Here is a 24913-nt window from a genome sequence, read left to right on the forward strand (position 1 = left end):
GACCAGGTCTGGGGGTGAAAGTATTTGATTGGGCTAAGGAATGTGTCCAAGTGTGATAGGATGCAGGTCAAGAGCCTGTGTGACCATCCCATGCTTAGTAGAACTGGGCTCCTGCCCGAAGGCACAGTGTGGAATCCCTTGATTTAATAACTTTCACCCTCAGGCCACTTCTGCTCTGCTCGGTATACCATGGGTGAAATTCACCAGTAGTGGCAAACCTCCCATTTGACGACTGCCACCTAATTAGCACTGCTCCCCACCCCCACCTTCTTCCCTGGAACCCTGACTAAATGTGACTCCGGCCATGATCGGCCTTGATTCAGGGCTGAAGGTTTTTTGATCTCCAGCCTGTCGGTGTAGGATAGGGGGGGTTAGATGTATGGTGGAGAAAGCTTTGGTCACTGGGTCTGTATGTGCATTATCAACTGACCTGCCGGAAATCAGTGGCACTGCATTAAGGTGCTGTGTGCATGTGTGTGCACATGCACTCCATAAGGACCTGTCTGATATCCATGGCACTGTGTATCAGTGCTGAGTGAGTGTGTGGGAGTGGCCGCCTGATGTTAATTACACCGCATGACTGTGTTGCTTTACATGTTGATTCCCAGCTAAAAGAATACTACATTTGTCATTGTTTTTACCCATGTGGCCTTGACCCACAGTGCTGTTTAAAAGTGTTGTTATTGTCTGTGTGTACACATTGCTAATATTGTTGTGATCTGGGGTGCACCCTATAAATGTGTGGTCTTGAATTATAAAAATTGCCAGGGTGGACCTCGTTCTGACAATGTTTCACAACGTATAAAAGTGCAGGGGGTAAAATAGGATCTTTCCCAAGTGTGCATATTACTGACTTAATTTTAAAATGGTTGGGCCTTGTACGGCTAGTAATACTTCTGAATGCAATTTATGCCTAGAAATGCATGATCTTCATGTTGTATCAGCTAATGTGTGTGTTGAATACAAACAATATTTACATACACCACGTGTCTCTTTTGTGATGCTCAGTATATTTATTGTGTGCTGTGCTTCACAAAAATGCTCAAGGGTCAGAACTATAATGACCAGCACAAATTTTCACTATTGGTAAGTGCCTATTTAGCAGATGATTCCCACGATCGAGGATGCGACCCATATACACCCCCTGAAAGTGACAAAGTCACTAAACATATATCATGGAAAATCAACTCTTTTTTAAAATTCTTATGTGTGGGAATTTTTTGTCTAAATATCTATTATTACTGTGAAATATAGAAATTGGATAAATCAAATACGTGTGTATAAACCTTGGTGCAGGTCAATTTTCCATGAAAGTGCTGTGCCAATGCTGTACACATTGCGTCTGTGCTAAGCCTGACTGCTTAGTTGCCAAGCTACCCAATGGAGAGCACAAAATATACAGTGAGGGTAGTCACCCACACCTGACAGTAGTGGTAGGCTCTGCTTGGCTAGGGCCTTGCATCAGCCAACCAGAATATGCCAGTTCCAAAACTAAAGTTCGACAAGAGGTCACCCATCTGACCTCTGGAGTCCACTTCTCAATCCTGGATACACGTGGGAGCAGAACCATCCATTTGGTGCCTCCTGAAAGGTCACAACAGCAGTTGCATTCCTTCTTATGTCTTCTCCAAGGCCAGAGGAGTTCTGAAGAGGGTACTGGTGTGCCACATTTATGGCTATGAGGCACAGGGTCAAGACTCATTTGCATTAGCTGTGTCTGAACTGGGGTGGCGAAGAGAGCTAAAGAACGATGATGGATTCACCCCAGATCTGTGACTGGGGGTGAGTGTCTGAAAAGTTTCAGCGCTCTACCCATCATCTCCTTGTGTTTGCCACCTTTATGGTAAGTGCCACCCTGTGGGTGTGGGTAACTCATGGCCATTCCCCTAACAAATGGAGTAAACGTCCCCAGTAATGGCCCTTCCCACTTTTGGAGCACTTACTGTGTGTTTTGCTATAAACTATGCCACAGTCCCTCTCTCTACCTAAAATCAATATGGCAGAAGCTTTCTTCTGCTGTGCAGAGCTCCCTGTGCCCACTCACATGTGTTGCTTTGATAATTGTCAATCCCTTCCTTGTGGTCACTCAAAACTGGTTCTGGGGTCTACCTCTCTCCCACTGGGTTTGGTGTTGTGCTGGCTACCTGGACAATAAAGGGGAAAGGCCCAGGTGTAAACTACATCTGCTTGTGACAGAATAGGTTTCTATTAAGTTCCTAGGCACAGCCCAGATGTCTATCCCATCAGGAAGAAAAACAAGGAGAAAGGGTGTAAACATCTTCCTGCATCCAAAGTCCTTTGCTTACTGCCTAAAGTTTATGCAATTGGGAACTTGTATACAGCTCGGGGGGTACCGGTACCAGTAACTTTAAAACTAACCTGTTTTTAAAATTGAACTATATTGTTTTAACTGATTTATTTTAATTTGATCCTTGGGAAATCTTAAATTCTTGTTTGTACACTGTACAAATTTGTTGTTACGCGAACTGAATTTGTACTTTACTTGCGGTTTGCGCTACACAAGCCTCACATTCTTGACGCACGCTTGTTTCCGGACGGTCACGCAAGTTTGGGCGTGCCACCATTTTCAGGGTTAGTGCTCTAGTAGTTGAGCCTTTCCCCTCCATGCAATCCCATAAGAGGGCATGCTCACGTGACCGCGCAGCGCTGCCTAAAGTTTATGTAACTGGGAACTTGTATACAGCTTGGGGGTACCGCTACCGGCGACTTTAAAACTAACCTGTTTTTAAAATTGAACGATATTGTTTGAACTGATTTATTTTAATTTGATCCTTGAGAAATCTTAAACTCTTGTTTGTACACTGTATGAATTTTTTGTTACTCATACTGAATTTGTACTTTACTTCCTGTTTGCGCTACACGAGCCTCACGTTCTTGATGCACGCTTGTTTCCGGACGGTCTCGCAAGTTTGGGTGGGCCGCCATTTTCAGGATTAGCGCTCTAGTAGTTGAGCCTTTCCCCTCCAGGTAATCCCATAAGAGGGCATGCTCACATGATCATGCAGGGGAGCGTGAAGTGGGCGCGCAACGAGAGCGCCGCCGGCGCGCCAAAGGCAAGCCGGTCTGCGCCAGTCTGTGGCCGGACTGCACCATGCGCCATTCCCCCTGGTAAAAATTCTGTTATTACTTACTCCAAATCAATCTCGATGAACCTTCAGCACAAATGTGAGCACAATAAATGTCAGCCTATCTTTCCGAGGACTGACTCCCAGCTACACTTCTGTCCTACATGTAATTTTAACTGGGGTAACGGTCACTCAAATCCCCATTTCTACTGCCGATACTGCTCGGTCTAACACACATTTCGTGCCTTAACCTGTGTCCTACTGAACACTAGATCACTTCCTAAACGCAGATATGAACTTGCTTATTTCCTTGAACTTCACAAGACAGACATACAATTCCCCACAGAGACATGGACTCGTAGTGCCTCTGAACCAGACCTAAACGTGGCCATACCTTTGGGCTATGATTTATTTAGGATTGACAGAGAAGGACAAAGAGGGGGAGGGGTGGCCATTGCCTACCGTTCTCACATCAAATCCACTTTCTCTGATACTCCCCAATTAAAGGAGGAGGCCATCCTGTTCATCTTCTAAGCTACCAGTACTTCTTTCTTTAATGGACTACCAGTCTACAGACCACCTGGGCCCAGAAAAATGTTTATTGAATCCATTACAACAGTCATGGAAACTTGTATGATACACTCAAATGTGTCCGTGCTGGGTGATTTTAATTTTCATTTGGAGTCTACCGACAATGCTGATACAAAGGAGTTAACAGATCAGCTAAATAGTCTAGGCTTAAAACAAATTGTTACTACGCACACACACACTGGCAAACATACTTTGGACGGCATCCTTACCAATCATGCACAGACAAATTTTATTAAAACATTACCCCTGCCTTGGACAGACCACAGTTCTGTCTTCTTTGAAGTTCACACAATTGGATCCCAATTAGAACCCAGGGTACAAACAGAACAGGGGTATCTCGCCCTTGGAAACAAATAAGCAGTCTTGATCTTGAAACTGCTCTGCGATCACAGAGCCCCCTTATGGACACTGATCCTGATCAAGCTGCGGTATACTTTAACCACTGGATCGAACAGGCAGTGTCAAGGCTAGCCCCTGAAACTTGAATATGAACAAGTAAAAGACTAACATCAGCCCCGTGGTACAACAGTAAGCAAAAAAATTTAAAGAAAATTTGCAGAGCCAAAGAACGACTTTGGAGGAAGGAATACTCAGAATCAGGCAAAAAACAACATGGAGAGGCTTTCGTATTGTATAAAGAAGCCATAATTGTGGCAAAATCCACTTTCTTTACGGAGAAAATCATGGCCTCTAAAAATACACCCAGAGAACTGTTTAAGACAGTCTCCAAATTAGCCACCTTCGGTAACATCAAATCGTTTAACTTCACTGAACAGTTCTGCGACAAACATGCTACATTTTTTCACGATAAGGTGGTCAAAGTATACGATGAATTCTCTAACGTTACTAATTGTACTAGACCAGAGGAGCATGCGATAGACAAATCAAACTCGCAAGCTCTCCTACAAGAGTTCAGTGCCCTTACACAGGATTGAGTCGAATAAATTATCATGGCAATTAAGTCAGGCTCTCCTTTGGATCCCTGCCCGGCAATGGTCCTCCTTATGGTCCCCAATACTGTCGCTAATTGCCTGACACCCCTTTTGAACAACATCCTTAAACTAGGATACTTCCCGGTTAACTGGAAAAATTCCCTGGTAAAACCTATCCTAAAAAAGCCGACCCTTGACCCGCGGAAGTTGCTAATTATTGTCCCATTACCTGCTTAGAATTTCCATCACAAGTTCTAGAAAAAGCACTAAATGAGGAACTGTTGTCTTTTATAGAATCAAACGACAAACTTGATGCAGCACAACATGGTTTCAGGCCTCGGCATAGCACCGAATCTGCACTGATCGCAGGTACTGAAAATCTACGTGCCCAATTAGATCAGGGAGGGAAGGCCATACTAATTTTGCTTGACTTATGTTATAGTTGCCTTTACTTCTGCCTCGTGCTAGAGAGTATAGAATCTGGAGTCATGTATGACATCAACCTGATTCCAGATTCTTGCCATTCCGACGGGGCGGTTGCTGAGGCAGGAAGACCTGTACTTCTCTCCATAACTATATATAAACTAATTAATCTCAACTTACCTTGACTCCTGGAGCTGTTTACCTACAATATTTGGCGACGATCCTGGTTTGACGGTCCTGTTCTGCCACCACGTTTTTCTCGGACCCTACCATCATTTCTTCCGCTGTTTGGATTACTTCAGCGATCCTACTATCCATTGGGAACATTTCTCCTACGTCTTCGTGAGTAACCACCTCTCACTCCGGTCACAGGTAACGCTTTTGGCATACCGCAATACGTTGGTTGCACGCGCCATTCAAAACATCGCTGACCGCGAGACACTGCAGCGAGACTTCTCTATGCACCATTCAAAACAGCGCTGACCGTGAGACACTGCAGCGAGACTTCTCTACGCGCAAGCAGCATTGCACACGTCTCTGCATCGCGTCATCACGCTTTCACGCTCAGCGGCCATTTTGTTCTCTTTGCCAACCAAGTTTTGCCAACCACGTAACGTTTTTACACGGATGTATCGTGTTTAACGTTACCAGTGCCACCAGCTTTGTTTTTTCCTTACTTTATCACCTGTGTATAGACAAATATATATATACAGCATCAAATAAACACGCATTTATTGTATGGATTGACATTTTTTTAATTAAAATTTACTAATTTTATTTTTGCAGTGCCAACTCTACAATTTTAAAATTTTTATTGAAAATTCTCCTGGCTCAGCTTAATTCCGCATACATTACTTGATATTTTGTATTAAGATGGCTACAACAGCGAATTCTACTATTGCACCGCCTCCTCCATTTCTAATTGATGGTGATACACCTACCATTGAATGGGAAGAATGGATAGGTATTTTTGAAAATTATCTGGAAGCCATTGATGGACTTAGATTTCCTTTGACATGCAAAAAAGCTATTTTATTAAACTCCCTTGGTAAAGGAGGCCAACATGCTTTTAAATTTTTACCAGAATTACTTGGTGCGGATGGTGAACCTGTTGACAATCCATATGTTGAAGCAAAAATGAGACTTGAAAAATATTTTGGCAAAAAAGTCAATATTGTCATGCAAAGACACAAATTTTATACTATGCCGCAAAAAGACAAGGAATCTGTGGATCAAATGGTCACGCGTTTAAGGGAACTCTCGTTGAAATGTGATTTTGGTCCCATGACTGACCAAATGATCAGAGATCAGTTGATCGTCCAATGTAAAAATAAGAGGATGCAACAAAAACTTTGGGCGGCTAGAAATCCAAGCTTAATGGAAGCTATTGCTATTGCCAAAGTCGTTGAAGAATCCGATAAGTGCATGGAGGAGATGAAGAAGGATGACTCTGTTAATGTTGTGAACAGTGTGGATAAAAACTTTGCTTCTACGGATGTTAAGCCTAAAAATTTTGTTTCTACTGATGCTAAGCCCAAATTTTTAAATTTTAAGCAGAAAACTAAGAATGTTCTTCCTTTTAGGAAAAGTAAATTTGTGGTCTGTTTTCGCTGTGGAAGCATGTCTCATGCAGCGGACTTTGGCGGTTGTTTTGCTAGAGATAAAACCTGTATGAAATGTGGCAAAAGAGGTCATATTAGCAAGGCCTGTAGATTTCCTTCGCTCAATAAGGTTGCATATGTTGATGATGACACTATTTCTAATGAAATGTCTTTATGCATAGAAGAATGTTATGACCTAGAGAATTGCCTCTGTGTTGGTCTTCAAAGACCAAAAGCTGTTTTTGTAGTGAATGGAGTTGCTATAATGCTTTTGGTTGATCCTGGATCTATGTTTTCGATCATTCCTTTTCGTTTATTTAATGAATACTGGCCCAATTTATCACTCTATAAAAGTGAGATTACTCCAAAGGGATATGGAGGCCAGATTATCAACATCAAAGGCGTTATGGATGCTTCATTTGAATTCAAGGGCAGATGCTCTTCTGGGAAAGTCTACATTTCTGATGAGGGTCCAGCTATTCTAGGCTGGATACAACAATATGATCTGCACATCATCCTAGACCCAAGATCTGTAGAAAGTGTACTTGTTGTTGATGATTTTCCCAACATTAATGCCATTCTGGATAAGTACAGTGATGTGTTTCGGACAAACTTAGGCAAATTAGAGGGTTATATGCATGAGATAAAGCTTAAAAAAGATGCCTCTCCTGTGAGACATGCTCTTAGGAGAATTCCTACTGCCATTCGCAATGAGGTAAAAGAAATATTAGATGACATGCAGGAACAAGATATAATAGAGCCTGTAAAAGTCTCGGAGTGGCTTTCTCCTGTTGTGGTCACTCAAAAAAAAAGATGGGAAACTTCGTTTTTGCGTGGACCTTAGGTCCCTCAACCAGAATATTATTGTGGATAAGTTCCCTCTCCCTAACATTTCTGAAATGGTTCTTCTGATGGACAAGGCAAAGTTTTTTAGCAAGCTTGATCTCCGTTCAGCCTATCATCAGGTTGTTTTACACCCCAAGTCCAGGGAACTTACTGCTTTTGTTACCGTTGAGGGAGTGTTCCAATTCAAAAGATTACCATTGGGCCAGCCTCTGCGGCCAGCGTGTTCCAACGCATGATGCATTCATTGTTAAAAGACTTGAAACATGTTCATTTTTTTCAGGATGATGTTTTGATTACTGGAATTGATGAATCAGAGCATAATATTAACTTTGCCAAAGTGTTATATGTGTTTTCAAATGCTGGTTTCACCCTTAGAAAGGATAACTGTCAGTTTTTATTAACAGAGATAGACTACTTAGGGTACACTATCTCTCATTCTGGTGTGAAGCCCAAAGAAGATTTATTGAAGGCTATTAGGTGTGCTCCTCTTCCCTCAAATAAGGATCAATTGAAATCCTTTTTAGGATTAGTGGAATATTATTCCAAGTTTGTTTCTAATTTTGCCCACAAGACTGAAGCTTTAAGACTACTTCTTAGAAAAGGTGTACAATTTGAGTGGGGTTCACAACAATCTGATGCTTTTGAAAAAATTAAACTTGAAATTATCAATGCAGGCATTCTCTCTACATTTGAACCTGGTAGAGACACCTTTGTGACTGTTGACGCCAGTGCTCATGGTATTGGTGCCATTCTATCTCAAAGGAAAAATGGCATAGGGAAAACTGTAGCTTTCGCTTCACGTACTCTTAGTGCCTCTGAACGCAATTATGCGGTGATAGAGCGTGAGGCGTTAGCTGCTGTTTGGGGAGTCTCTCACTTTCGCACGTATGTGTGGGGCATGCATTTTTCTGTAAGAACAGATCATAAACCGCTTATTAGGATTCTGTCACCTGGTGGTGCTAATAACGGTTCTCCTCATCTGATGAGATTTGCTGCAAAATTACAAGAATATGATTTTTCTTTGCAACATATCTCTGGCTGGAAAAATGTGCAAGCAGATTGCTTGTCTCGCCTACCTATTGAATCTGAAGAGTGCGTTGATTTTGATGATGAGACTGTTTGTTTGGTTGCTGGCTTTGGTGATGCGTGATCAAATTGTTTTAATTCTATTTCTGAAGAGGAGTGGCATCAAGCTGTTGTGGCTGACTCTGACTTTGGTGAATTGATTAGTGCTATTCGTTTCGGTTGGAAACGGGAAGGTGACGTCAAGCCTTCTTTACGTAGTTTTGTGAAGTTACAAGAAGAACTTAATTTGGGTAGTTCTGATGATTTTGTGTTGAGAGGTGAACGATTTATACCTCCGCATTCACTTAAAAAAAGACTTTTTATTTTGGCACACAAAGGTCATATTGGTCAGAGTATGACTGGCAAACGTTTGAAGGCCAATTTCTGGTGGCCTGGTTTAGATGATGATGTTAGGAGATGGGTTGAAAACTGTTCATTGTGCAAGGAAAGTGAGAAGAGATTAAAAATCGATTCGTGTCCTATAGGTTCAATTGCTTGTGATGAGGATTTGCCTTGGGGCAAGGTATGTTTGGATTTTATTGGTCCTATGGACTACTTGTCTGGTGAATGTCGTTTTGCAATGGTTTTGGTGGACGTGTGTTCACGATGGATGTGTGTCGAGTTCATGAAAAATATAACTACTGATAGTGTAATTAGACAGCTCAAATCCATTTTTATGAAAGAAAGTTTTCCTGGTATCTTGTTAACAGACAATGGTACTCATTAACTTCTTCTTCTATGCGGATGTTTTTGTCTAATCACGGCATCAAGCATATGTGTACATCATTATACAATCCGCAAGGTAACGGTATTGTGGAGCGCATGAATAGGTTAGTCAAGGGCGTTATTCAGTTGGCTGTGCAAAGTCAACGTGATGTTCGTAGTGCTGTGGAAGAGGCCGTTTGGTCTTATAATACCACTGTTCATAGTTCATAGTGTCACTAATGAAGTTCCTTTTGAACGCATGCGTGGTAGGGTTCCCAAGACTAAGATGGTCCCTCAGTGGTTGTTTGAAGAAAGATTTCAAGATGTTAACAATTTTAGTACTGGTTCTGGAAATTCTTGTAGTAGTTTCAAGGGTAAGGTTGGTAGAGTTGACGTTGGTGACTATGTCAAGATTAAATTGGGTAGAAAGGAATTTGGAGTAAGCAAGTTTTCGGAACCTCTTAAAGTCAAAGAAGTGCATAAGTGGCATGTTGTTTTGGAGAATGGTCAGAATTGAAATTTCAGAAGAATTGCTTTGTATTCGAAGGGAGGTAGTGGTTCTGCTGCTTCTAAGGAGATGGTTTCTAGTAAAGATGTTTCTAGTTCCAAGGTTGTTGTTAATTCCAAGATCATTCCGAGCAAGATTGTGCAAGTAAATAAATCTGTGCAAGAAGATGTACACTCTACAAGACAGCGCAAGGTTCCCAAGAAGTATGGTGATTTTGTCATGTATTAGTCGTTTTCTCTAGTTTCTACATGATTTAACTGAAGAGTCATGTATTAGTCTTTTTCTCTAGTTTTTACATGATTTAACTGTAGAGTGTTATTTTGATTCTGCTTATTCTTGTGTCATTTTATTCAATGCTTTTATGTTTAACATGTTTTCAATGCAGTTATTTTCATTCACCTGTTCAGCTTTATTGTGTTTTGTTTTTCTTTCCCAGACTGTTCTTTTTGTTCCCTAAGAAAAGAAGATATGTTATAGTTGCCTTTACTTCTGCCTCGTGCTAGAGAGTATAGAATCTGGAGTCATGTATGACATCAACCTGATTCCAGATTCTTGCCATTCCGACGGGGCGGTTGCTGAGGCAGGAAGACCTGTACTTCTCTCCATAACTATAAATAAACTAATTAATCTCAACTTACCTCGACTCCTGGAGCTGTTTACCTACAATAACTTATCCGCTGCGTTCGATATGGTGGATTACCGCATACTCCTTCAGCAGTTGGCCGAAATGGGGATTGTTTATAAGGATGCAGACATTCTTTGGTCATACTTAATTAACAGACAACAATCAGTGATGCTAGATGAGCCTAAATCACTCCCCTTCGCCATGCCCTGTGGTGTACCCCAGGGATCAGCAATTTCAGCAACCCTGTTTAACGTATATGTTACCATACTGGCTAAACTTATACGCTACCTCGGCTTCACAGCCATTTACTACGCTGACAACATTCAGATTGTTGTCTCCCTAGCTGCGAAACCAGAGATTGTGGCAGCACGTTTCAACCTTTGCATGAGCCATATTATCAGCTGGATGCAGAACAATTGCTTAAAATTGAACACCGGGAAGACGGAAGTGTTTATGTTTGGAAGGGGGATTTCACTTTGGAACGCCGCCTGGTGGCATGGGACAGCAGGCCTTTTCCTGCCTGTAAATAAGGTAAAAAAAACTTGGAGTTCTGATCGATGACCATCTTTCTCAATCAGACCAGGTCAACAGCATCACCTCTTCGTGTTTCAACACTTTGAAAATCCTTCGGAAGATCCTCCCTTTATTTCCTATGCCCCTTAGGAAAATGGTCGTTACTGCCTTGATTTTGTCATAAATTGACTACTGCAACTCACTCTACCTTGGAGCCAAAAAGAGTGTGATACATAAGCTACAGACTTTGCCAAACGCTGCTGCCCGGCAATTACTAAAACTTCCTAAATTCAGCCCCATTAGACAAGTCATTCGGGAACAGCTACACTGGTTGCCCATTTCAGCTAGGATCCAGTTTAAATCTATGTGTAGTGTAGACAAGACTTTGCGTGGGGCTGGACCTGTCCAGATCAGCCAATACATTAAGCGCTATACCCCACAGAGATGCCTCCGCTCCGCATCAGCGTCTCTGCTTGTAGTCCCAAGGGTAAAGACGTTGAAATGGGGCAGTAGAAGTTTCTGACATCTAGCCCCAAGGATATGGAATTCCCTGCCCCTGCATCTTAGAATTCAAAACAACCTACTACAGTTCAGGAAAGAACTCAAAACTTGGTTATTCACTTGTACCTAACTGGCTGGCTGATTCTCCGGATGTACGGCAGCAAGCGCTAAGACGCCACAACAAACATGCACTCTACAAAAACCTATATTTAATTTTATTCATTTCATTTCTGGGAGCAGTACATGTTTCACCACAGTGGAGCCGCCAACAGTCAGGTGAAACTGAACACTATCAGAAAGGCACATTTGGCTCAGGCAAAAAAATGGCACCTTATACAAATGGCATTTTCAAAACATTAATTTAAAATCTGACTTGACCATAAAGATGGATTTTGCATTACCATTAACATGAGTCCTTGAAAGATTTTCCTAGCTATTCCCGAAAATACATTATGCATTGTAAGGTTTCATAAAATAGCCCAGTGCTTTTTTTCTGGGAAAGCCAGCCTTACCACAGTAAAAATGACTTTGGAATGTGTTCACTGCTAGGACATGTACAACATAAGTACACATGCCCTAATTTTTTAAATACCATGCACCCTACCCTGTGGGCATGTAGGACATACATTAGAAGTGGCTTATAGGTATTAAAAAGGAAAGTTTAGGCATGGATAAAGCTTTATTTTGCCATGTTAAATTGGCAGTTTTATAAAATGGCCCCAGGTTAGCAGGGCAAGCCTGGAGACAGGCTTTGAATTGTCACTTTATTGGTGGAACAATTTGTGGTTCAGTCCACTGATAACATTTAACTTGCAGGACCTGGGTACACGTTTTTACTATATACTAGGTACTTATAGGTCTGTTAAATATGCTAATCAGGAGTGTAGCCAATTCTTTCATGTTTTTGGGACCAGGGCACATGCATTAGGGCCTGGTTAGCAGTGTCCAGTGTGGAGAGTAAAAACAAAAATCATCATCAGTCTAAAAAAAATGGGGATGACCTTATAAAACAAGCCATTTTTGTGTGTGTGTATGTTCATATATAAACCAAAGGTTAAACTGGTGTTATGGTTAGGTTATTTTAGTTAAAACATTAAAGCCCATTTTGTTAAATGGCAGCGCAGGGAGTCCACACCTGCGCTGTCTTTGATTTTTTTAAAGGGGGTCACCCAGCCTCACCGGAGCATCAACAACATCCATAAGCATGAGAGCCATGGGGGAAGGTCCATGGGCCCAGCCAACCCACCAGCTCCCTTGTCAGCACCCATCCTGGGTGCTCGGGGGGAGACAACTGTAATGCTTTGCTCCTGCTCGGCTGGAGCAGCTTTTGTCTCTGCTCCCACCGTGCCGAAGCAAAGCTGTGTTCCCGGCCCAGGAAACTGTGGGCAGTGAATTAGATTTGTATTCCTAGTCACACTATCCTGGTCAGGGAATAAGAAAGTGTCCTAGGGCATGAGGCCCCTGGCAGGCTGGCTGACTTTGGCTCCCGGGTATTAGGGTCCACAGGGCCAGGCTATGGCTCAGCGAGGGGGGCCTCATGCCCTCCTACCTAAATAACAAAATAAGATCTCTGGATCTAGGGGATGGGAACACAGGGCCATGAAAAGGCTTGGGGATGGAGGGCGCTCACATCCTCCCCAATTAAACTTTAAGTAACTGCTCAGGTCCTGCGGAATGGGGTCCGTGCTCCCAGGCCATTATATAGCTCAGAAAGGGGGCCACATGCCCTTTTTCTTTAAAAATAATGGTGTATTGCCCCCTGGGCCCTGACTCACTCCACAGCGTTTTCATTAAAAAGGGTAGTCCTGTCTTTTTTTTGCTGCAGTTCTGTCAAATCTTATTTTTAAATGCTGCCACCGGCTGCGGTTCCCTCTGACACCCCCCACAGAAGGCATACACTGCTCGCTATATCTTATTTGAATTTTTTTTCCGGACGTGAGGACTCAGCCCCCAAGTGGGGAGAGGAGTTGGCCTAACGGCTAAGGCGCTCGACCTCGGACCTGGGGATCTGGGTTTGAGCCTCGGTAACGACGCCAAAAACCTCCTGTGATTCTGGGCAAATCACTTAATCTCCCCGTGCCTAAAATGAAAGTGTGTCCTCATGTAACGTAACTGGTGCTATGTAAAGCGCTCTGATACCTGATTCGGTTCGGGTCTAGTTCGCGCTATATAAAACTCTGCAAAAAAAAAAAAGTCTTAAAGTGGCACCTAAACACCTTTTTTGATGTGAGTCAGCCAATCAGATCATTTGATCTGCCAGTTCCACAGTACTACAGTGCCTCTATTTTGACCCTTAATTTCTCTTAAACTACTGAACACATTTATGATCACAACACAGAAAGTATTTTTTCTCTGTAAAGATCTAGCATTCTACCAAATTTGGTGTAATTCTATTCAGCAATTTTTGCTGTATCACTGTTAAATTTTATTACAAAAAATTTAATTGGGACGATGCATTTTGGGACCCCACTTTTTCTCTCCCACCCCCAGTTGATGGATCACCTCAAAGCTTTCCAGGAAAGAGGTGAGTTGGGTTAACATTTTTTGTAGAACGTTTTGCAAAGATTCTTCAAATGGTGCCAAAATTATTAGTACCCCAAAAAATACATTTTCTCATGGAAACCGTGCTCTCACTTTAAGTGACTGCCATTGTATAATGTATATAAATATATATATTAATTTATATACATTATACAATGAATATATATATATATTCATAGCACCGGAAGACTTCTTTCTGTTGAACAGTGGGAAAACATCCAGCAAGGGCCCTATCATCATCTATGGCTTCCTGCAAATCGCTGGGACAACTCGCTGAGAAAATATGATTGAGCACCCTTTCACCCTTCTCCAGACCTCATACCTCTTGTGCAACCTGTTGTCGCTTTAAGTTCCATATTGCCTCTGTGAATGAACTTTTTACTTGTTTCTTTTCTCTTCTATTCTCCCTGACTGTCTGCCTGCTTCTCATTTTAACCAGAAACAATCTATCATCTGTAAACTCATATATTTACAAAAGAAAAATATGTATTTACATCCTCTGTGGTAGGATTTCTTTCCCAGAAGTACAGTCCCTTTCATTAAGTCTTCAATTGTGTCCATAATTTCATTTACAAGGAGTAATAACATAAAATCCCTCCCACTGCCTTCAGAACATTAGATTCGGTCATTATTGGACTTGGCCCTTTTTGCAGGGTCATCCCAGGACCTTTTTTCTTCCTCCTCCTGTATTTTTTCTGACCTGTTGTTGGTGGCTTTATGACTGCTGATCAGTGCTAAAGTGCATATGCTCTTTCTGTAAATTGTTGTTATGGATTGGTGATTCCATGATTGGCATATTTGATTTCCTATCAATACAAAGAGGAGGGACTAGGATAGGACGATATTTTACGGGGTCCAGTGTACTCGTCCAATAGACTTGTGGCACAAAGGGGTGTACAAAGTTCCCCGGGAAGAGTGACGAAGAGGGGTGTGTGTGCTGGTAAGTGGGGGGAATCCCCTAGTTGGAACTAGAACCCTCACACACCCAGCAAGCTAGGTGTCATGCTTCATCATATGGGCTCTGCTCCTCGTCAGACTGGCACTGCAATGTCTGACGGGCTCCCGAAACCGGGGCTCTTTATCGGAGATCTTTTGTTCCCGCCATATGGTGCATGCGTGTGAGAGGGCCTGGGGAGTGTGGTCGTGATGTGAGTGCTTGATTAAAAAAGGTGAGTCAATCCGCACACTAATTTTATTCCCGTGGTAGACTCCCTTGGTTAAAAACAAAGGGTGGTGGTGTATGAGGGGAGAGACAATTACCCTAAAACTGTCAGAGTAAATTGGACTACTACCCTCAATTGTTGGTCAACATGTTTCTTGCCTGATGGCAATTCTTCAGGACCTAGTTAGATGGTACCTCACAGTGCAAAATATATATAAGTGAAGGGTCAAAACTTGCAGGTAGGTATACGACCTTATTTAGTCAGTATTTGATTTCCTAGTCAGACCCTAGTACCGTGCACTGTGTGTGCCCAGGTTCTGTAAATCAAATGCTGCTAGTGGGCTGCAGCACTGATTGTGCCACCCACAGAAGCAGCATGTAAGATGTAACTTTGGCCTGCCCTTTCAAAGCCTCTGTGCAGTCTGGACTGCCATGCTGACTTGGCAAATGCACACACTTGCCAGTCCTTAAACCTTCCCTTTTCTACATATTAGTCACCCCTAAAGCAGGCCCAAGGTACCCCTGTGTGCAGGGTGCATTGTATATGAAAGGTAGGACATGCCCTGATGTGGATGGCATGTCCTGATAGTTTTTCACTATTGCAAGGCTACCTGTTACCATAGGACAGAATGGGCAGTTTGTTTATAACATCTTATAAACATAACTGTCCCTGGGAACAAGGCAGAAAAATAAAGTTTAGCATGCCTGAACTCAGAATGTTAAAATGCATCTTTTAGTGAGGGTGAGTTTTACATTCTTTATTTGAAAATACCACTTTTAGAAAACAGGTATTTTCTTGTTTAGCCATCTAGGGTGACTTTGCTAGGTTGGTGTATTGCATGTCCTGCTTTGGAGTGTCAGGGGCTGGGGAAGAGCAGTGGCTCCAGAGAGCGTTATGAGTCAGGGTTGGGCTGAATAGGCATGATCTGCATTTGGAGTGGTGGGACGAGTGGTACCTGCACCTGAATAGGGCTGTGCCTGGCTTCCACAAGGATGGCTCCGCCCCCCTGTGGTGCGTCTGGAGCCAGGGCTCACACTAACAATGGAGGTTGTTGTGCACTTGTAAAGTGCCCCCAGAACTGGTTTTGGCTGGGTACAGACATCTCTGCCTTCAGAGAACAAAGGATTTTTGGATATAAAAAGAGGGGTCAAGACGCAAGACTTTTAGATAACTTCTGGGAAATCAAGAGGAACCTATTCCAAGGAGAAGAGCCAGATAAGCTGAGGCGGAATACTGCCCCTGTGCTGTTTGCTGTCTGGGGTTGGCCTGCAGTGGCTGCCTGCTGCCAAGGAAAGAAGAAAAAGGACTTTGCTGTTTGCTTTGTCACCTGCTTGAAGAAAACATCTCCAGGGGCTTGAAACTGAGCTTGCCTCCTGTTCTGAAGCCTCAGGGACACACCGACTTCACCACCAGCTCCCCTGAATTTCCTTGCTGGAAATTCCAACCTGCATAGAGGTGCCTGCTGCTGTTTGGACCTCCAGACACTGTTTGTCGCTGGGAGGAGGAAAATCGAGGCAACACTGAAGAAGCGCGTGGAATTCGCTCTTGTTTTCCAACGCATGGCATAAGAAACCGTCGCAGCGCCTGCCACGGCTCGAGAAATAGCCGCAGGACGCATCGGGTGCAACGATCTCTGAAGTCCAAGATCACTGCATCGATCCCAATGCAAGCCTGCTGTGCGGCTGCACGAAACCACGCATTGTACCGGATCCATGCATCGCAACGAGGTGCCAAGACTGATGCATCATTGGGGCCCACAGTAAGTAACAGACGCATCAACTCCCCACGGAATAAGAAAACAACGCATCACCTCCTCTCTGGTAAGGAACCGAAGCATCAACTCCCCTGCGATGTAGTAAGGAACCAACACATCACCTCCCCTGGTGCAAGGAATCAAGGCATCACCTTCCCTGAGTGTAAGGAACCAACGCATCACCTACCCTGCGGCCATTTTGTTTGTTTTGTGTGACGCATCTAAGGTACGTTTGAGAAAAGTGTTGCATTTACAACACGCATTGAACTGAACTATTTCTACCATTTGAAAGCCTAAGTTTTAATACTGTATCGTGGACTTTCGTCTTTGGTCTTGTTTTGGTTTAGATAAAGATTGATTATTTTGATCTGAGATAAGCCTGTCTACTCGTGCCAAGCTACCAAGTGGATGAGCAGGGGTTATTTTAGGAGTGTATCCCCCTCACACTGACTAGAAGCAAGGGTCCTGTTGGAGGGGAAGATAGACCGCCACACACAACTTGTTGCTTGATTAAATGTATATTTAATAAGAGCTACAGAGATAAGCTGATGTCCCCATAAAGGCTAACAGGAAACTGATCTTACAAACTGTATACATAGAATACAGTTGACACAAGAATCTAAATAGAACATTCAAGTTAAAGGGAAAGACCCCACACAGGTAATAAGTGAATACAACATATCCTCTTCCCTTCACTCATTAACTATACAAACTTTATGTTATACCTATAAAAAAACAGAAATAATAAAGCAAACAATTTACAAAGTAAAGCAGAGCAAAAAAAAAATCATTAATAAATAAGAACCTCATGATTTCTCCTCTTATCTGAAGACACTATGGTACTATCTTCTTTACCATTTTGAAGAAATCTTTGAACTCCATGTACCCCTCTAACATTTGAAGGCACCATGGTATCGCCTTCATTATGAATCCGAGGATACTTTTGTCCAACATCCACCTCACACTCTCTACCCATTATCTTATTCTTCTGATATAACGCAACTCTTCTTAAGTTCCAATGTTCCCCATTAAATAAGGTCACAAATCCATTGTGAACTGATTTGACTTTAAATGGACCCTTGAACTTTGTCAAACCACAACCAATGTGTCCAGGTTTAACCTTCACTAGATCATTAACAGATATGTTGCTAATCCTTGATTTGTTACCTTCTTCTTCTGGTCTATCATTGCTTAAATTCGCCAAACCAATGCATTCCTTCATCCATGCCGGCATAAGTTTAGTACCAGCAGAACGTCCTTTCATCATTCTGAAAGGAACCTCCCCAGAAATATTATTCTCACTGGTGCGGTAAGCCCACACCAAGTTCTCCACCATTTCTTTAACAACACCACCAGTTGACACAGCCATCTGTATCTCAACTTTTACCATGCGATTCGCCCTCTCCACCATACCATTTCCTTGTGGGTTTCACAAAGATGTCCTACAATGAACAATCCCACAAGAATTCATATACTTGACCATCTCATCATATGTCAATTGTGTTCCATTATCAGTTATCAGCTTCGCTGGAAAACTCTCTTCCCTAAAAATTTCTGACATCAACCTAATGGTAAACCTGGTAGTTATCTCTCTACAAAATGTCACAGTTAACCACTTTGAAGTAACATCAATCATCACAAGGGCAAATTTCAAATCTAAACCCAAACCATTAAATGGTCCTATAAAGTCCATACACACCGTATGCCAAGCTGTTCCCGGATCCTCTATCCTCCCAAATGTCACCTGACTACCTACTTTCAACCTTTTCTCACTCTCAAAACACTCAGTACACCTTTCAACCCATTCTGAAATCTGTTGGTCCATTGTCGGCCACCAAAAATACTCCCTCATACGCTTTTTCGTAAGAGACTGACCAAGGTGCCCTTCGTGTGTCAACTTGAACAAAGCAAATCTTAAATCCTGTGGCGGAATACACTTATCCTCCTTCATCACTATGTTTTCATCTTTATCAAAAATAGACAAGTCATCCAAGACCTTTAAATATGGCCTAACATCAATCGGAAGCGTGCTTTCACGCCTATGCCCTTAACAATCAGTTCTTTTACACACCTCATAACCTCGTCTTTCGCCATACTCTCATTCCACTGTGCCTTCCCTATTGCACCACGACACAACCCCACAATCTCATTAATAGCTGCAACAGAGCCCTCACACTGAGATAGCTCCACACCAGATTTATCTACCTCATACCACGGCAATGGCAGTCTTGACAAACCATCCGCTTGTGCATTCTTCCATCCAGGAACATAATCCATCTTATAAATAAATTCTTGCATCCTGGCTGCCAACCTTGCCAACCTCGCAGAACCTTTTGCTGCGCCACCCGGTGACAAAATCCTCAACAATGGCTTATGGTCCGTTTGAAGTTTGAACTGAAATCCCCATAAGTACATTCTAAAGTACTCACAGCCCCAGGCAGCTGCCAATGCCTCCCTTTCAATGATTGAGTAATTCCTCTCAGAACTAGTAAGAGACCTTGATGCAAATGCTACTGTCTTAATCTCAGAACCATGTTCTTGTGCCAAAACTGCCCCTATCCCGACTGCACTAGCATCCACAGTCAGTACTTATTTCAATTTTGTGTCAAACGGAGTAAGTATGTTTGCCTCACATATCTCTCTCTTAATATTCTCGAAAACCTTTTCTTGCTCCGCTGCCCACTCAAACTTACAACCCCTCCTTAACAATTTCCTTATACCCTCAGTTTTATCAGCAAAGTTTCGCACAAATTTCACATAATATTCTATCAGACCTAGGAACAATCTTAATTGATCTTTATAAACAGGTGGAGGAGCTTTTCTTATGGATTCCAATAAGTCTCTCTTTGGTTTCACACCATCTGCTGAAAGCGCGTAACCCAGGTATTCCACCTCCTCGACACCAAATACGCATTTTTCTTTCTTTAAAGTTAAACCTGCACTCTCCATCTTGTTTAACACTTCATTCAAGATCATATTGTGATGCTCCATTGTTTCCCCAAATAACAAAACATCGTCCTGAAAGTACACAACATTTTCCAACCCCTTCAAGACTGAACCCATCATACGCTGGAACACTCCTGCGGCAGACGCCAGTCCAAATGGCATGTGCCTAAATTGGAACACCCCTTCAGGAGTTATGAATGCAGTCAACTGCTTTTATTCCTCATGAAACCTAATCTGGTGAAATGCACTGTGAAAATCTAATTTCGTAAAGAACCTTCCCCCCTTTAACAACAAAACTAATTCATTGATATTCGGTAACGGAAAGCTATCCACAATTATATTCTGGTTAAGCGTGCGTAAGTCCACACAGAATCTGTATTTGCCGTCCGATTTGGTCGTGATAACTACTGGTGAAATCCAACTTGATGTTTCAATTAGTTCAATCACACCTTGCTCTAACATTTCACACAACATCTTCTTTGCTTCCTCTCTAGCTATTATAGGTACCTTCCTCATCTTGTGTTGCATGGGAACTGCATCCGGATTGAGAACAATTTTGTGCACGTACTCCTTCAATTCACCAATCTCCTCCTTAAATAAGCTAGTCATCCCTTCCACAATTGACTCTGTTGTCATTTCATTCACCACCATAACCTGGTCCTTTGCCCTAGGATTTATTATAATGTGTAAGTCGTACTGATGGCCCCACCCCAAAATCGGTGGTCCTGATTGAGCTACATATACCTTTTCCTTCACTACTCTGCTTTTAAAAATAATATCTGATAACATGTATCCAATTATAGCTATGCTCTCGCCCTGATAACCACTCGGATTTATATCCTTTGGTTCCAAAACTACATCAGGCCAATTTTGCTTAAACAAGTACTCTGGAATAATGGTCCAAAATGAACCCGAATCTACCATCAACTCCGTTTCCTTCCCTTTGATAATGAACCTAGCATTTGGTCTCTTCCTCCTCCCAGGCTCCATTTCCAACTCCTCATCACGTATACACAATAGTTTGTTCTTTCCCTCAACACTGCATCCTGAGGCTTCACTCCCGTCCTCCATTTGAACTACGGCTATTTTCGTTCTACCCCCAGACTTACACATTTTATAGAAGTGACCTTTTTTCCCGCATTTCTTACACTCCTTGTCTATTGCAAAACATTTTTTATACTCCGCTGTGTGATACGTGCTTCCGCACCTGGTGCACATTCTTCCCATACTCTTATACTGGTCAGAGTTGTTGAAAACATTCCCAACGTATTTCTTTCTACCTTTCTCACCCTTTTCACTGCTATTTCTACAATCTACAGCGGCTATTTCCTCTTCTATTTCCACACAAAACACATTCTCTTTCACCTTCTCCTTCCTTTCCATCTCCCTCATACATGCATCCGACTCCTCCCCCACTGCTATTTCTATTGCACTTTGTAGTGAAGGATTCTTCGCCGCCCACAGCTTCTCCTGCATTTTCTTATTCCTGCATTGCACAATCAGTTGATCTCTTATCATCGCATCCCTAATCGTCCCAAAGTTACACTTCATCGACAACTCCCTCAAACGTGTCACAAACTGGTCAACTGTTTCATCTTGTCTCTGTGGCAGTGTATAAAATTTGTGTCTCGCCATAACAATATTCACCTCCTTAGAATACTGTTTTTTTATCCTTGCCTTAGCTTCAAGGTACACATTTGAGATAACCCTTCCTTCTGCATTTGTACCAGTAGGTAAAAACTTAAATGCGTGCTGCCCCTCTTTTTCTAACGTGCTCGACAGTAATGCGTTTTTCCTTGCAGCACTGAAGTCCTTCCCGTCCAATGCCTCTATATAATTTTAAAGATCTTAATCCATTCCTCCGATTCTATCGGCGGATCCCCACTTTGTGGCAGGAATAATGGAGGTGTTATCACATTCAGATTTTCCATGACGTTGTAAGTATTGCCCTTAGTACTCGTATAATACAAGTAGCACAGTGTATGTTGTCTCGCGTCTATCCACTTTTGTTCAGACAATCTTATTTCTTACTTCTTCGTGGGATGTCCTACAAAGTTCCCCTCGCGCTGTCAGTCTTACCAACTTCACGCCTTCGTTTCCAATCCGACGTTTCCTCCCGATCCTTCTCCTAGTGACCTCTCGTTACTTCCGGCTTTTTAACACCGCCTAGCAACCTCTTGTTATTTTCAAGATGGCTGCCACATCATTCGTCACTTACTACACTCCTTAGCGTAGCACGTCAACATGCACGTTACCCTTTGCGTTGCCCTCGTCACGGCGCCACTTCAAGCTCTGGTCCGTGACGCTCTCTCTTCTCCACGCTGACACTGCCGGGTTCTATCCAGCCTCGCTGTCCTCACGCACGAGACCACGTCATCGCCCCAACCGACTTCCAAGGTAGCATTTTCTGAACTTTTAAATATAATCACTCGACTTCCACGCCATGCGACAAGTGCATTTCAAGCTTTTTTTTAACTCAGTCACCTGTACGTTTCCAATCGTACCTTATACTTTAGCCACACATTTCCTTCTTTTCTCCTTTTTTTTAGTTCAACTTCTTCAAATGCTCCATTTCAAATGATTCTTTCTTTATTTCTTCGTCTTTTGTTCGCATGTGCTTGAACTTTTCTTCATATGCCTTGCTTCTATATTCATCACAAGCCGAGTATCTTAATTCCTTACTTTCTTGTCTTCTTATTTCCTTTCAATTTTTCACGCGCTGTTCCATCAACCGATTTTCTCTTAACTCACTCTGTGCTCCAGTCCTCTGCTAGCCATCATCGCCATGTGTTGTAGGGGAAGATAGACCGCCACACACAACTTGTTGCTTGATTAAATGTATATTTAATAAGAGCTACAGAGATAAGCTGATGTCCTCATAAAGGCTAACAGGAAACTGATCTTGCAAACTGCATTCATAGAATACAGATGCCACAAGAATCTAAATAGAACATTCAAGTTAAAGGGAAAGACCCAACACAGGTAATAAGTGAATACAACAGGTCCCTATTTGGACAAAGGTACCTACCTCTGCCAACTAGAGACCCCCATTTCTACCATTGATGGTCAGCGGTGAGGATCCTGGACTTGTATTTGTGATTTACATACAGAGTTAGTGATACACTACTTGTATAGTGCAGGCCATTATACAACCACATATTGTTTTTTTCTGTTTTCTGGTGCCCTCCAGGAAGTATTTTTAGATACTAGGACTCTGGTTAGTTGTTGCAAAATGGAACTTGACTTCTGGCACATGCTCATTTATACAATGAAGGAGTCTTGTGTGTTCTGCAAGGAAAGTGAGCTCCATGTGAAGAGAAGATCCAGGGAGGATCTAGAGGCATCCCCATTTCATTATGAGTTATCCCACTGAGGGCCAACACTACCAGTTGAGCTTTAGGAAGAGAACTTCTCTGAAAGTGAGGGAGAAACAGAAAAAGATGGCTGGCTTCTAGCTTTTGAGCAGAGGCTGAGAGAGCTTGATGAGGAGCACAAGAGGGCTGAGGTCAAGGTCAGGGCTGGGCTGAATAAGACTAGTCTGCATTTGGAGTGGTGGGAGGAGTAACTCCTGCACCTGACTAGGGCTGTGCCTGGCTTCCACAATGATGGCTCCGCCCCCCTGTGGTGTGTCTGGAGCCAGGGCTCACACGGACAATGGAGGTTGTTGCGCACTAGCTAAGTGCCCAGCAGAACTGGTTTTGGCAGGGTACAGACATCTCTGCCTTCAGAGAACAAAGGATTTTTGGATATAAAAAGAGGGGCCCATACCCCAGACTTTTAGATCACTTCTGGGAATTCAAGAGGAACCTTTGCCAAAGAGAAGAGCCAGATAAGCTGAGAAGGAATACTGACCCTGTGCTGTTTGCTGTCTGGGGTTGGCATGCAGTGGCTGCAAACGGCCAAGGAAGGGAGAAAAAGGACTTTTCTGTTTACTTTGTCACCTGATTGAAGAAAAGATCTCCAAGGGCCTGCAACTGAGCTTGCCTCCTGTTCTGAAGTCTCAGGGACACACAAACTTCACCACCAGCTCCCCTGAACTTCCTTGCTGGGAATTCCAGCCTGCATAGAGGTGCCTGCTGCTGTTTAGGACCTCTAGAGACTGTTTGTTGCTGGGAGCTGGAAAATCAACGCAATGAAGGATTCAAAATTAATCTAGCGGGCTATACTCACCAATAGCCCATATACGTTTATTCGTAATAATAATTCAGTCGGCAATGGAGAAGGTTCAATCATTTATTCATCGAATGCAAGCTCTGGCAGGGGAGCCTCAGTCTACATGACCCTCAGAGGTGCGCAGAGGAGACTGATTACATGTTCAAAATACAAAGCATATATACGTTTCATGCGTTCAAGATGACACCCTACAAGGAAAAATACAACTTGTCAGTAAGCCAAGAGGAATACCCATATAAGGCACAATTGATTGCTAGTAGCCTAGGCCCAAGCTATTCCGGGGGCAGGTCAGTAAGGTGCCTCCCTGTCTATCTGTAGCCTGGGGCGTACAGTAACGGGCTCTGCTAGAATGTGCGCATCCCACCAGAAAAGCAGATGTGACCTTGGGTTTCCTTGAGCTACCAGGTAACAACTATAGTAGGCAGCTTGGCTGCCGTCGTGGTTTCGAGCAGAAAGTGTAACCACGTGATTTCAGGGAAACAGCACTTGCACATAGAGAAACGAAACAAAATGGCTCAGTTTATACCAATAGGAGCGAACAAGTCAAAAGTGAATCATTGGTTAATAGGTGATCATAGTGAACTATAACTACATGATTATATAATTACGAGGTTATATTGTATATATCAGGCCAATAATGCATGTTATCAAATTTCGATCCCAACAGACGGCCCTTTTGGCCTACTATAGCCAATATAACTAAATTCATTCCACGAAAACTCCTTCATCGATCTGCATGAGGTCTGACACCTCCTTTTGAATCATCTGCTTTTCGGCCTTTTCATGACGAGAAAAGTTTAAAGCAGATGTTATCCTTGCTGCACAGAATGAACAGCAGGCCGGGCTACATTGGAGACACAGGCAACACGTAAATATTACTCCAAAGCGAAGCGTGGCTCAGTGGTTAGAGGCGGCAGACCCGGAAGCGGAGATTGACCGTG

The sequence above is a fragment of the Lissotriton helveticus genome, chromosome 6 (genome assembly GCF_964261635.1).
Source record: "Lissotriton helveticus chromosome 6, aLisHel1.1, whole genome shotgun sequence".
NCBI lineage: Eukaryota > Metazoa > Chordata > Amphibia > Caudata > Salamandridae > Lissotriton > Lissotriton helveticus.